This window comes from Rosa chinensis, chromosome 7, assembly GCF_002994745.2.
Source record: "Rosa chinensis cultivar Old Blush chromosome 7, RchiOBHm-V2, whole genome shotgun sequence".
Classification (NCBI taxonomy): Eukaryota; Viridiplantae; Streptophyta; class Magnoliopsida; order Rosales; family Rosaceae; genus Rosa; species Rosa chinensis.
The window spans coordinates 31501407-31515394 of NC_037094.1; the positions used below are offsets into that span (position 1 = coordinate 31501407).

At 36.4% G+C, this 13988-nt stretch overlaps 1 pseudogene; it reads right to left on the bottom strand.

Moving 5' to 3' along the window:
- Nucleotides 1–56: 56 nt before the first annotated feature.
- LOC112180363 lies at nucleotides 57–13457 on the bottom strand (annotated as a pseudogene).
- Nucleotides 13458–13988: the final 531 nt, after the last annotated feature.

Consider the following 13988-nt stretch of genomic DNA (forward strand, 5'->3'; position numbering starts at 1 on the left):
CATGCAATAGCATGCCGATTTTTTTTTTTTAAAAGAATGAAAACTATACAAAAAGGAATGAAGCTTATATAAAAGGAAATGTTACACTTTACTTTTCCTCATGAATGTTACAAAATGAATGACGCTTCTACCAAAATTTACAAGATCGATAATTAAGCTTTACAAGTTAGTTATTTTCCTCTACTTCAAGATGAACTTTGCAGGGATCTTCCTCGATCTACTTCATGTACCAATTACTCCAGTGTTGTTGCAAGCCTCCTATAACAGAAAGTCAGAAATCTTCAAGCATTCATTAAAGAAACAAAAAGCTGGAAAATTAATGGGAGATGTACACATGACATAGATATTGTGCTAAATCCAGGTCTTTCTTCGATTAAAGCTAGAGTAGTTGATTTGAAGAATGCTAAATCCATAGTTCCATACTTACCTCGAAATATGTCTGAATTTCCATTCATTATATATCATGAAGATCCCTTCCAATTAGTTCCTGAATAGGGGGCTGCTGCGAGTAATCTTGAAGGAACACGAAAAATTATTCAATTCATATGCATAAGTCTAAGTTACATGCACTGTAAATAGAATTCCAAGTTACATGCATAGGTCTCAAATGACAAATAGGACATGCTCATAACAGTATATGTGTCTCTAGGTTGATGAAAGAATAGCTAATAGTATAGTTATCACAACTCCCAATCATATAAATGCATCAATAGAACATAAGTATTTCATGACAGATCTGAATGAACAAACATGTATATTCAAAAAGTAAAAGTGTCAACATCAATTGATCTGTAGAAACGATCCCAATTTTCAATCTAGATAGTACTGGGATGATATAAGATAGCCCCGAGTTTTATTTCAAACTACATGTCTTTCAAATCCCAAATATGCATGCCAAATTTTTTGTGTGTGGATAAAAGCAGTATAAGAAAGGGAATTAAGTTTACACATTAAGCAAAGTTACATTTTTATTCGTCTCATTAGTGTTACAAAAAGAAATGAAGCTTATACAAAAATTTACAAGATAAGCTTTACAGGGGGTAGTTATCTTCCTCTACTTTAAAATAAACTTTGCAGGGTAAAATCTTCCTATATTTCACACTTCACGTACCAATTACTCTAGTGTTGTTGCAAGCCTCCTTAAAAAAAAAAGAAAAAAAAAAAAAAAAAGCCTCCTACAACAGAAATCTTCATGTATTCATTGAAAAAACAGTAGGCTAGAAAATCAGTTAACTTTTGGTCAAATATCATAGGAGTCATTTACCTCTGCCTGAACCATATCCAATAGGATTGCCTCAATGGATTATGTTCCACAAGTTCCATCACGTCTCAATGAACACCTGCAATACAATTTTACAATTAGAACTCAACATCACTATAGCCAGCAAATGTGTAAGTAACTGGTGATCAGTCTAAAGTTCAAACTGCTTCTACATTTACTAAACATATACTTATTGTACGTGGTCTGTGATAATTACCTACACAAAGTGCTTGAGACTCTTATCTTGCATATGATGACTTGACATATCATGCTAATCATCAGTACTATAAACAACATTCATTAAGTGATTAGACAATACATAATAAGGCATGATAACAAAATGACAAAGTATCATTTCTACAATTATATGTCTCTATTATTCCTATAGATTTCCTAGGAAGATTGGAAGAATGAATTACCAATTCAATGATGACCGTAGAAATTGTTAATGCATAATACAGAACTCAAATTGCTGCTGATCAAGTGCTTTTTCCTTTATGTCATCCAGCTCTAATTAGCTCACAAGCACCTGGAGGATAATACTTTTCATAAAGGAAATTTGGTTCCCAAATATATAGAAATTAATTAACTAGTCTATTTAAGAGAAATCAAACAAGGAGACAACACATTAGCAAACAATTTCTTATACAGATGGTACATAGCTATCCACAGGAACAAATATAAGGCAAAACGCACATAATTTCGTTTTCCTTTGAAAGAGTCGCTAAAACAAGGGAGAGCTCTTGAACATGCATGTTATATCTGGGATACATCTTCTGTTCAACCTGCAGTAGGGATTCTTAATCCTCAAAGTCTCAAGTTTCATAAATAAGAATGGTAGACCACCTAGTTCAAAATAAATTTCTGACAGAAGGAAGCTAGCATGATCAAAATTGTACAGATAGGTAAGTTAACCTGTAGGTACTTATAAGATATGGTAAGAACTTCAACTTGAGATGAACCAATAAGAAGATCAACAGCACCATTAATCTTCGTCTTTGTAATATGGGACCTCTATTCCAAGACCACATGACAGATCTTTCGAGCCTAGGAAAGCTCTGTATTGAACAGTTTTCAGTAATGGCATTAGAGCACAAAGTAATAGATTGTAGATTAGGGGCAAAGATTTTCACCCAATTAACTTCCATTGATGCAATCCTTGAAACACCACCAGACATACATCTTACCAGACTTGAGAACCATGGTAATATATAAGGGAGATTTGTGTATCCCTCAATGCACTAAAGTTTCAGTATCATTTTACATACACAATAAAAGATCCAAATCAATATTTTTGAAATCAAACTTCTCAGAATTACAACATAGTTTTTGAGTTGTGCTTCAAGTATAGTGAGATAGGCGTCCCAATAAATCGAACAGAAACATTCCAATATAATCTCAAAGTTCTAAACTTGCAACACTAATTAGACAATAGGTCAATGAAAAAGATTGAATCTTTCTTATTAACTCACCCATGAGAATGCCAATGACCCTTTTCACCTCAGCTTCTGAGATCTGCTGTTAAGAGCCTTTCTCACATCTTTCTCATAAACGCCACCCAAGCCCTTGGCTTTAATTAGACATGCCAAGTCAAAATCAATGAATCATACCTCTATTTAAGAATAAGAAACAGGATTCATAAAGCCTTTAAATCAAATTTGGAATATAAAGAGCTAAACTCAAACCATTATCATACAACCCTGAATCAAAAAGAACCTAAACAGAAAGAAAAAAAGAAACTAAATCTGGAACATGGATTAGAAACCCTAGATTAGATAGAGACCATAGATCAGCGAGGTAGATTCGCGGGTAGCTGAGAGGCTAGTCAAATGCCCATTGAATTGAGTATGAGATCTCTCTTCACGAGGTTCCGGTCGAAATGATGGATGTGGAATTTCATATACAGGAAACTGGTAAATGAAGGTGTGGCAGAGGTCATCCTGGCGATGGTGCGTGGCAATGGAGTGAACAGTAAAGACACTGACGGTGGATTCCAAGGTCATGGTGATATGGATGATGGAAGGGTTATGGCAATGGAAGGAGAGAGAAGACGGAAAAAGAAAGAGGAAGTGAGAGGGAGTGAAGTTTTTACATTTTTGTTGGTCAGAGTTTCGTAGAAGAAAGATAAAACTTTGCGACTGTCTCCCGTCTCATGCCCTTATGCGACGGCAATTGGTTGCAGTAGCAGGTTTTGCCACCCTTATTGCGACGGCACATCAACTGTGTAGCATAATTCTTATATTCTTGCGACGGCGAAGTTTTGCCGAAGTTAAAGCATAAGCAATGGCGACGGCAAATTCTCGCCGATGCAAACTGGTGAAGCCATTGCAATTCTTTTTTGTAGTGCGTGGAATCATCCTTACAACATTAATATTAGCATATTTAGTGTTATTTATATTTTCCACTATCTCCGACGACATCATCTTCTCCAGTTCCTGCTGAAATCTCGCCATAGTACTCCACAATGGCAAGCACACTAGCACCAAAATCCTGTCCACTTTTTCCTTTTTGTCCTAAACATAGAAACTAACAATGTTCATGGCCTTGGCAGGTCCAGCAAATGATGGCTTTCCCCACCCCAAGTTGACATCTGTAATGCCAGTACGTCTAGTATCTGAAACTATGAAGTTCCCGGTCAATGTAGATGCAGGCCGACCTCTTATGACCATAAGATCTGCCACTGATCTCACGTACTCTTCATTCATTTCATCTTTTGCCTTCATCACCAACTCCAATGCATATCCCAACAGACTTTCACACAATTGTTTCACGAGAGCGTCTGTTGACCAGCTGAGGTGGGTATCCAACTGGGAATTTAACAGCGTGTGCATTGCACTTGACGTTTGGCAAACAGAGTAAAAATTTGAGGAATAAAAAAAATCAGGCTCGAGTAAAATCGTTTTATTGGCACCAGTGTTCTAAGCGCTGGGCGGTGGATCGATCTAATTTTGGGGTGTGGATTGGTGGGATTTGATCTGAATTTTGCTGATTGTATTCGGTGGAACAAAAAATTATCTGGGTTCATGCTCAACAAATTCATGAGCTAGCAATAACAGCAACAACAAATGCCCATGGAGGATCCTGGTGCTGGCATGCCCAGTTTTCCTAGGATGCCGCAAATGGGTGGACCTCCCGGCGCCGTAGCACAAAGGAAAGCTCCTCCGGTGCTTCATGAAGAAGGTTTAGATTGGGAAGAGAGGCTGTAGTTGTGGAGTGAGACTAGATTACAGACAATTGGGGCACTGATCTTGGATCAGTCAAGCATCTTCTTGATCATATTAAGTATGAACTTTCGTCAAATTCTTGTATTGAACACCATCCAAAACCCATAACGATGTTGGTAAGAATATGAGATAATTGATTAAAGGTTCTATCGAATACGCAGGCTAACTGATGGTAATACTATTGAGTTTTCCTTAGTTTTATGCCAATTAATTGCGTGAAGATCGGAGTGTGGTCATGAAAAAATCATCCAAAACCCAGATTTTGAAGGAGCTCGAAGAAAGAGGGAATGTCCAAATCTGTTAACCTAGCTCAGGTCAAACCAAGAAAGTTGTTTAAATTTGAAACTCACTTTGTCATTAACATCGGTTGGTATAGTGGTTAAAGGTCCATCAGACTAATGGAGCAGTTGAGGTTCGAACCCTCTCCTTCTCATTTGTTCTTTTCCTTTTTTCTTTTTCTTTTTCTTTTTAAAGTTTGATTTCTGTACTTTTTTTTTCCCTAATAAACTACGTTTCTTCTTCTCAAAGAAAAATAAAATAAGAGAAAAAGTCTCTCTCCACGAGAGAACCCTAAAGCCCGGCGGCGTCCCGATCTAAGCAATCATTCTCGTCCAGCGGCGCTCGGACAAATGGGCTGGCCTTTGGCCTCGCCTTCATCGTAGGGTCTGCTGCCGGACGGGTAGTCATGGCTATTGCTCTTGTTCCATCAGATGGAGTTTTGCTCAAGGCTGCTTGGTGGTTCTAGCTGGGATAGTGAGCGGTGGTTGTCATGCTAATAGGTCAGGCGATCGAACCCTGATGACGGCGTCATCGGTCTGAACTTGGTGGTGGTGGGAGATGAGTTCCTGGATCGGGGTTTGGTTTTTTCTCCTTGGTGGCGTGGGTTGAGGCGGCGTGGTCTGTGCAGTATGGGTCGTAGGTGGCAGGTGCTAGTGGCTGCGCAGGTTGTGGCGGAGCAGATTGAGGCAGGCGCTAGTCGTGGCGGCGTGTGGCGGACGGAGAGAGGTTGGGCTGGTTCTTACGATGGGGATGTGGAAGTGGGTGGACTGGACCGTATCTGACTGAATGGGCCTTAGGTGGACTTTGCTTTGGTGGGCTTTGAGTTTCTGGGCTGGGGTTTCTACCCTGGTCCAATAGCTTCTAATTTGGGCCCATAAATTTTCTCTTTGTTTTAGAGATACTATGTTAGTAGTTTTTACTTTCAATAATTCCCTGAGTGTTTAGGGATCTATACATTTTATGTGTCTATAATGCCTCTGGAGTAGTACTGAAGGAGGATTTACGCTAGTCTCTACGGTTTTAATGTAAAATGAGTGGACCTATTTCTATGTACCACTGTGGGTACTACCACACCTTCTTGATCTGTCTAGTTGACGGCAGCAGAAAGGTATGTAATGGCCATTCCGGCATGCGATGAATGATACTAAGCCCGTTTTGGGTTTGATTCAAAAAATAAAAAATAAAATAAACTACGTTTCTTACCTCAAGTACTCAAACTTTTTTCCTAAAAGTTTTTTGTTTTTTATTTTTTATTTTTTTTAAAGAACCACATCAGCCACCTAAAAGATTATTGATAAAAAAAAATGGCATATTTTCTAGTACATGGACATTGACTATTAAGGTTAATATTTTTTCCGCTAAATTAATAGTTCTCTAAAGACAACAAAACCGCAATGATTTTATCCCCAATTTTTGTGCATAGGTAGCTAAAAGTAATTTAATTATGATAAAAAAAAAATTTTAATTCTCACATCCAAAAGTCAGTGTCTCAAGCCTTCTATTTGTTGACGTCTTGCCCTTTGAAAGGTAGAGTTGATAAATAAACAAGTTAGAACCTATTGATAAATAAACAAGGATTTTGTGCAATCCATATAATCAAAATTGAAACGATAAATTTGAGACTACTTATATACATATTAGTTTAATGTGGTATTTAGAGTTTATGGTTGACCTAGTAGATAAATACCCAAACAACGACGAAAATAGATGAAATTTTGACCGTAATCATTTCTTCTTATCACGATAACATCCAACGATTGATTTTGATAAAGTATATTTCCTCCACATTGCTCCTCATGGAATGTATACTATTTTATACTTTCCATAAGCAACAAGGTGGAAGAAATAGACTTTAATAAAATCGACCGTTGGATGTTATCGTGATAAGAAGAAATGGTTATGATCAAACTTTCAACTATTTTTGTCATCGTTTGGGTCTTTATCTACTAGGTCAACCCTAAATCCTAAATACCACATAAAACTAGTATACTCATAACCGCTCACTCGCAACTTATTTTTTATATCTGTCAGCTTTCACCCTCTCGTGGTATGAGCTATATCAATTAATATAAAAATTTTGGGAAGTTTATCTCCTCGTGGTTCAGCTTCCCTTAGGGAGATATAAATGTATAAAAGGTTGACCGCTTTTATTTAATGTCGAAATGATGGCGTATCGGGTTAATTTTTTTACACAGTATAACCTGTTAGTTTTCTTCGTACAATGCGATAAATACTTGCATGAGGTCCTGTCTATTGTTTTTCACGTTTGAGTTCTTTTATTGCACAAAAAGTTGACCAAATGCCTACTAATTTTGTCTACCTTGTTCACGTTCAGGCGGTTCAGTGGTTATAAAGAAATGAATAACCACTGAACATGAATATATAGGTAAACCAACCATTGGATGAGACAATTGTAATATTCCATGCCTGTTGTAAAAAATCGACCAAATTTTGTTCACCTTTCAACTTCGATCCACTTGGTCAACTCAAGTTACCTTCATGGTCTTCAATTTATTAGTTAGATTTCTCAAAAAGCGACCCCATCAAGACATATAAAGTTAGGAAAACTGAACGTTAGATGAGAAGATTGGAATATTTTTGGTTGTTTTAAAAGATTCAACCAATTTCGTCTTTGTTTTGATTCGATCCACTTAGTCAACCATGATTGTATTTATAATTATATATATTTATATATCAAATTTCTCAAAGAGTAATCCCATTGAGATATACGAAAAATGGCGAAACATACTATTGGATATGAGTATTGGAATATTTTATGCATGATATAAAAAATTTAGCCAATTTCGTTATAGTTTCGACTTCGATTCACTTAGTCACCCGAAGGAACATATATAACATCTTGGTTGACCAATGGCAACGACCACGGAACATGTTAATTATTTCAAACTAAGTCTATAAATACCCATTGGGACATGTGAGTGATCAAAGGCAAAAACTTTCAATTTCTATCTTGTGGACCGTAAGAAATATCAATATGCCTACTAATATTGTGCAACTTGTACGTTGTATTTAACGTGATGAGGACCTTTCAAAAGCAACAACAAGATGAACAATGATTTTGGAGAAACCTACTGTTCATTAGGAAGATTGGAATGTTTTATGATTTTTGCTATAAATTTGGCCAATTTCTTATTCGTTTCGATTTTGATCCGCTTGGTCAACCATAGTTATCTTTATAACCCTACATTTATATATTAAATTCCTCAAAGAGTAACTCCATTGGGACATATGAAAATGGAGAAATTGACCGTTGGATGAGAATACTTGAATATTTTATGTATATTATAAAAACGTTAGCCAAATTCGTCATAGTTTCGACTTCGATCAACTTAGTCAACAGAAGTAACAACTATAACCTCTTGGTTGACCGATGGCATAACGACCATATATACAAGGCTTGGGATATGAATCATATGATAATCAAGTACGTTATACAGCGAGTTAGTGAAAATTTTCGAGGATTTTTTCGGACACCCGAGCTATTTTTTACAATTTTAAGAATGCTTGAAGCTAATTAAACTAATTTAATAAAAAGAAAATTTTAAATGGTGCGATCTGGACCTTTGATCTCAGCACCTCTTGTTTTGGACCGTCCGTTTAATTGTTATTTTGGGCCAATGAATAGCCAAAGTCAGATCGACGACCCAGACGATCCTTCGACCCATCTGCTCAACCCGAATACCAGTGAAGATCACCCGATCAGAGCTCCGATTTCAGACCGCTTTAGGCTGAGAAACGGCAGCGTTGCCGTCGTCCTGTCTCTAGTCTTGGTTTGTCCAATATATGGGTGAGGGAGGAGAATTGAAGCCCAGAACCTTCTGTAGCACCAACGATTGCTCCGCATTTTCCGGCGAGTACAGTCACTTTTGGCAGTGCATTTTGTTGGAGATTTAGCCTTTCGTAGAACTTGGTGGATTTGGTTTTGAATTTAATATAGTTTCGGACGACTTGGTGTTTGGGGTGGAGTCGGCCAACACCGAAGTCACTGCCCATTGTTTGGCCGGAGTTCATCCTTTGGGTTTCAAATTGATGGGTTGGGTAAACCAATTTATAGTTATGAATTTGATAATAGATTAAAAAGAAGGATATGTGTAAAATTATATATATAGATTGACAAGAGCTGGAAGATGATTAGTGGAGAGTGTTGAAGCCATTGCAATTTGATCAAATTTTCGTTCGATTCAAATATTCAAAAAGCACCGCAAAGATAATAGATTTACCCTCTCCCTCCCTATATTTCCCTCTATTTCTACCTGTACCTCAGTGGCCCCCCTCCCTTTTTTTCAGCCTCCTAACGTTAACGCTGAAAACCAGACTAACAGCAAATTAATGGCCAGATCTCTCCCAAGGAGATATCAACGGCAGATTGCCTCAGGCTGGTATCCACCTCGGGTGGATAGCAGAATTTTCGTTGTTTCACTCCCGAAACAGTAGTAGCTGGGTATGCGAATGCATTGCCATAGTAACCCAAAGGAAGACGTAGACTGTTGCGCTTCCCACGTGCATTGACTATGCATGAAACCCGAACAACCTGTTCCGGATTAAGTTCTAGTGCAACTGTGCGGCACTTCCACAAACACGATGTTATAAGGTCGAATGTAGAGCAATTGGAAAGGTGTGGTGGAAGATGTTTCTTCATGGCCCTTATCTCATTGGGACCAAAGTAGAAAGATTTTTGCACCATTACTGCCGCATCAGAGCCCTCATCTGAGTAGTCATCAATCATTCCTCGTATTCGTGATGTATACAAGTAATTCGTGGCGGATCTCGGGCATTCAAGACCTCTCGCTCCCACACTGGTGGAATAGATGGTGCAGTTTTTCCTTGAACACAACCATCTCCCCTACTGTGTTCAAGAACTGGACCAATCCAGCCGCATCACACATTGTATGGTTTAGGCGCAATGCAAATATGAAACCTCCGCATCTCAAAATGGTCACCTAGCAAATATGGTTTAGTCGATCAGCGATTTTTATCTTCATGTTCTTATTATCATCGTTAGAGCAAATTATAGTTTAGTACTGTGCTGCATGAAAAAAGAGGATATATCTAGCTAGCTAGTAATAAGCTGTAACAATTGGTTTTGATACAAATTATATTCAATTGAAGATTCGCACAAAGCGAGGTAATTTTTTTTTTTTAACTCTCTTCTTTTTGGTTGTTTCACACAATGAATCTCAGGCAGAGAGAGAATCTCTCTTAATTTTCAGCTTTGTAAATTTCAGTTTGATCTATTGCTTTACAAGGTTCAAGCTTTTATTGCATCAATGAGTTGGAGCTAGTTTTGAAAAAAAACGTTGATTGCACTGGGATTTAGCTGAAAGTAAGAAAGATTGAGTTTGTGATTTGAAAAAATAATTGGGGTCTTCTGTACGTGTTGTTTCAAATTGCGTATCAAAGTTACCAACTGGGAAAATGAATCAAGGAATGAATTTCATATGAAACAACTAGAATTCAAGTAAGTTTGTTCGTACTAGATTCAAAAGTTCTTTAGTAACAAAAGACAATTGATGGAAGTTTGAGATAACAATATTCTTTAGGGGTCTGCATTATACTCAAAGACCCACTTTAATCTGGAGGAGCTAGGTAATATGACAATGTCATTTATTACTCTTCTATCTCAAAGACAACATAATTTACAAAGAAGAAATGTCAAAAGTAGAGAGTGAAGAAATAAACACATCACAGTTGTTAGGCTAAAAGTGGAATTTCATGCGATAAATTAATATAAAGGTTGAAGTGGGAGTGCAGAATGTAAAAAAAAAGTGTGAGTTTCACTCTTCTTTTGTTTTGATTGAATAAAAGAACTTCATTAATAATGCTTGATCAACTTTATATATGTAGTAAAATTTAGAGAAAACAATAATTTGATGGAGTTGAATGTTCTTATCATCTTTGTCGTATTTAGTTTAAAATGAAATGAAATTAAAAAAATTTAACTTGTAAAAATTAAAGTGAAAGTTTATTCAAAAAAAAAAAAAATTAAAGTGAAAGTATAATCAAGAGAGGTAAAATGACAAAAGCATTCGTCTTTTATTTTTGGTAGTATATCAGAACCCAGATATTTTCACAAAGTTTCCTAATGCCATTTGTGAGGTTGTAGTTCATTCAATGACTGCATCTGCCTTGTGCTATATTAAGCATCACCACAAGCTGTGTTTATGTCAGACAGCTTTCAAAGTTATGGCGGAGGAAAGCAACTGGTGCTGGACATGCATGCATATGTATCCTCCCGTGTTTCACAACAATGTTAATTGATCATGCCACTCATCACCAAAAGCCACCTAGCTGCGTTTGAAGTGATTAATTCGCATTTCATTAATTCGATATTGACATTTCCGTAGATGAATTGGATCACTTCTCTGTACATCTTTTCAATTCATGAGTGTTACATCAAGTCTCTGCCAATTCCTTGAACTTAATTGAGTATATATATGAAATTTATTTTCATGTTTATGTGTACAAAAAAAATGTGCGCAAACATATTGGTACTATTCTCTCTCTCTCTCTCTCAACCTTTTGTACTAGGTTTCCTCTCCACCAAGACAAGAGTCGGTGACGATTTTCTCTATCTTTAATGGGCGATTTTGCTTGGACTTTGGCCTAGATCAGAGGCATCTGGCTTCTTTTCCCTTTCCGCTGCCTTTCTTTCTTTTTAGTGTGAGTCTCTAGTTGTTTCTCCTTCTTTTTTTTTTCACATCTATCTTTCTTCGTTTTCTGCAAAAAACAAAAAAAACAAAAATTCTACTATTAATATAATAAATGAAACCGGGCGTAGAGATGAGCCTCCTAGCTAGGCTGGGTTCCAAACCCCTTTCCAAAAAAAATATATATATAAAAAAAAATAAAAAAAATTCAGTCCTTGTGCATTACTGTATCCAGCGGTACTGATCTCCTTCCTTCTATCATGGTCCTCTGCTCCTATAGCACTATAAGCATAAGCGTCATAATTAATTAGAATCTAAATAAACTTTAATTTCGTAGAAAAAAAAGACTCCAATAGAATCTTCTATTCGATCGTTGATAACATCTACAAGCCTCATAATGTACTAAGAAGATTCATCTTGAATCAAAAGAATAAAATTTATTTTTGTTTCACTACACCAAATATGGGCTTTAGAGTCAGCCATAAAACGTCTCTAATAATATATTACTGAGTAGTACTCACGGAACCAGAAATTAAAATTGGGGTGGGCTAAATTTACCTTATGCTGGCAAAAAAAAAAATTTAATTTTTTTTTTAAATTAGGCAGTCTTCCTTGTATTGATGAAATATATCAACTACATAACACTTGTTAAAACACATTTTAACAATTACTCAACTCTCAACAGTCAACTTTTTAAACAAATTCGCCACTATTATGGGCAATTGGGCGTCAATAAAATAAATTCAATATTTTTCCCTATGCATCAATAAAACAAACCCAATATTTTTGACTACTTGCTAACAATTACAACAAGAAAAATGAAGTACTGAGAAAAAAATCTTGAAATCGCCAATTTATAACATAAATTTCTATCCTAATGTCGCAAGAAATTAAATTTTGTATTAATAGAAAAATTAAACTCTAATACCTGGGGATTGCTAAATCAATAATGTTATTGGGGTGCTTTGGTGCTCCTCGTGGAGTTGCAGAGTTCATGACAATAAAGAGAAGAGAGCGACTGAGGTTTAGAGTAGAAAGTAACTGAGCAGATAGAAGTTCACTACTGAGAGATGGGAAAAATGGACGCTGTTCGTTGACTTTTTGTTTGATGATATATATACGACTTTTTTTTTTAGGGGTGCTATTGATAATATATATATATATATATTAATTTTTGTTAAATCAAGAATTGGGGTGGGTTACAGCACACCTTAACCCACCCCTGGTTCCGTGCCTATTACTGACTAACATACAACTAAATTTATCCTTAATAGAAGGAGTGATGAAAATGCTATCTATCTCTGAAAAGGTTGCATCTTTAATGCTTATTAAAGACAGCTGGAAAAAGAATCAGTCCCTATGGCCTTTTTTCCTACACGTGTACAATAGAAACCACTGACAATACAAACCGCCTCTACTTCTTTTAGAGAGGAAAATTTAATATATTAAATGCCTCTAATGCATTTGAACTACAACGATGGCAACCTATTACAATCCAATTTTTTAAATTAAAAGTTACTATTAGATCAACAACCAAAATAGGTAGAGACTACAAATATCTAATAATAGAGAGATTAACGGGGGAACAAATTAACAATTATCCATTCAAGTATTGCAACTCATTACAAACCAGGGATGCTCTCATAAATGCAAGCCTACTACAAAGAAAAATAGCCTTGCCTCCTAAGGAAAAATCAATCATCTAAACCTCACTTGCCTACACTCAATTGTGGTACATATGAAGGATAAAAACATCTCAGAAAACTCCTAAAAAAGCTATTGCTACACATACAAGACTTGAAAAGCCTAAAAAAAAAAAACAAGAAAATGAGTTCAAGCAGTAGGCCTATAACCTAACAACCGAACACATTCTCCATACTCCTTATTTTGGATCAAACAAAGGAAACTAGGCCCAAGGACCAAGCCCAGAACGACCTATCTCCCCTCCTATCCAAACTGGACCGCCTTTTTCTTCATCCGATCTCCGACGATCAGACCCATTGCCAAACCATTAGCAAAAGCCATTGCTTTCACCAAGCCTTTTCCTTTACATGCATGAGATGTTGCTACTCGAGTATCAGTCGCAAAGGATGTCGAATCCAACCTTAAACACCGCTACCCTGCTGAAGGAATTGTGTCCTAAAACAATCATTTTGATGTAATTATTATTGTAATTATTATTAATCAAAAGGGCAAGTTTATTGTTCATTGCTTATATTTGATATTTGATTGAACAAGGTCCAAGGAATATGAGTTAAAGAGAAAGTAATCTAAAGAGTTAGATGTGTGAGACCTTTACTCTTTCACACTCTTATCCTAAAAGGTTCCTAGTCATAGGATTATCACTTGGACATTGATAATCCGGAAAGACTAGCACATACTATGTATGCTCAATATGGAGGATGATATGTCTCTTGTCATTTGTGTGGAGACACTAATACAAGTATGTGGGTGCTCTTAATTTAGAGAGTACACTGAACGCGATCATTAGAGTTCTTGTATGGAGTCTTACTTACATGTCAAACTTGAACTCTAAATTGCAATAATACAAATTAG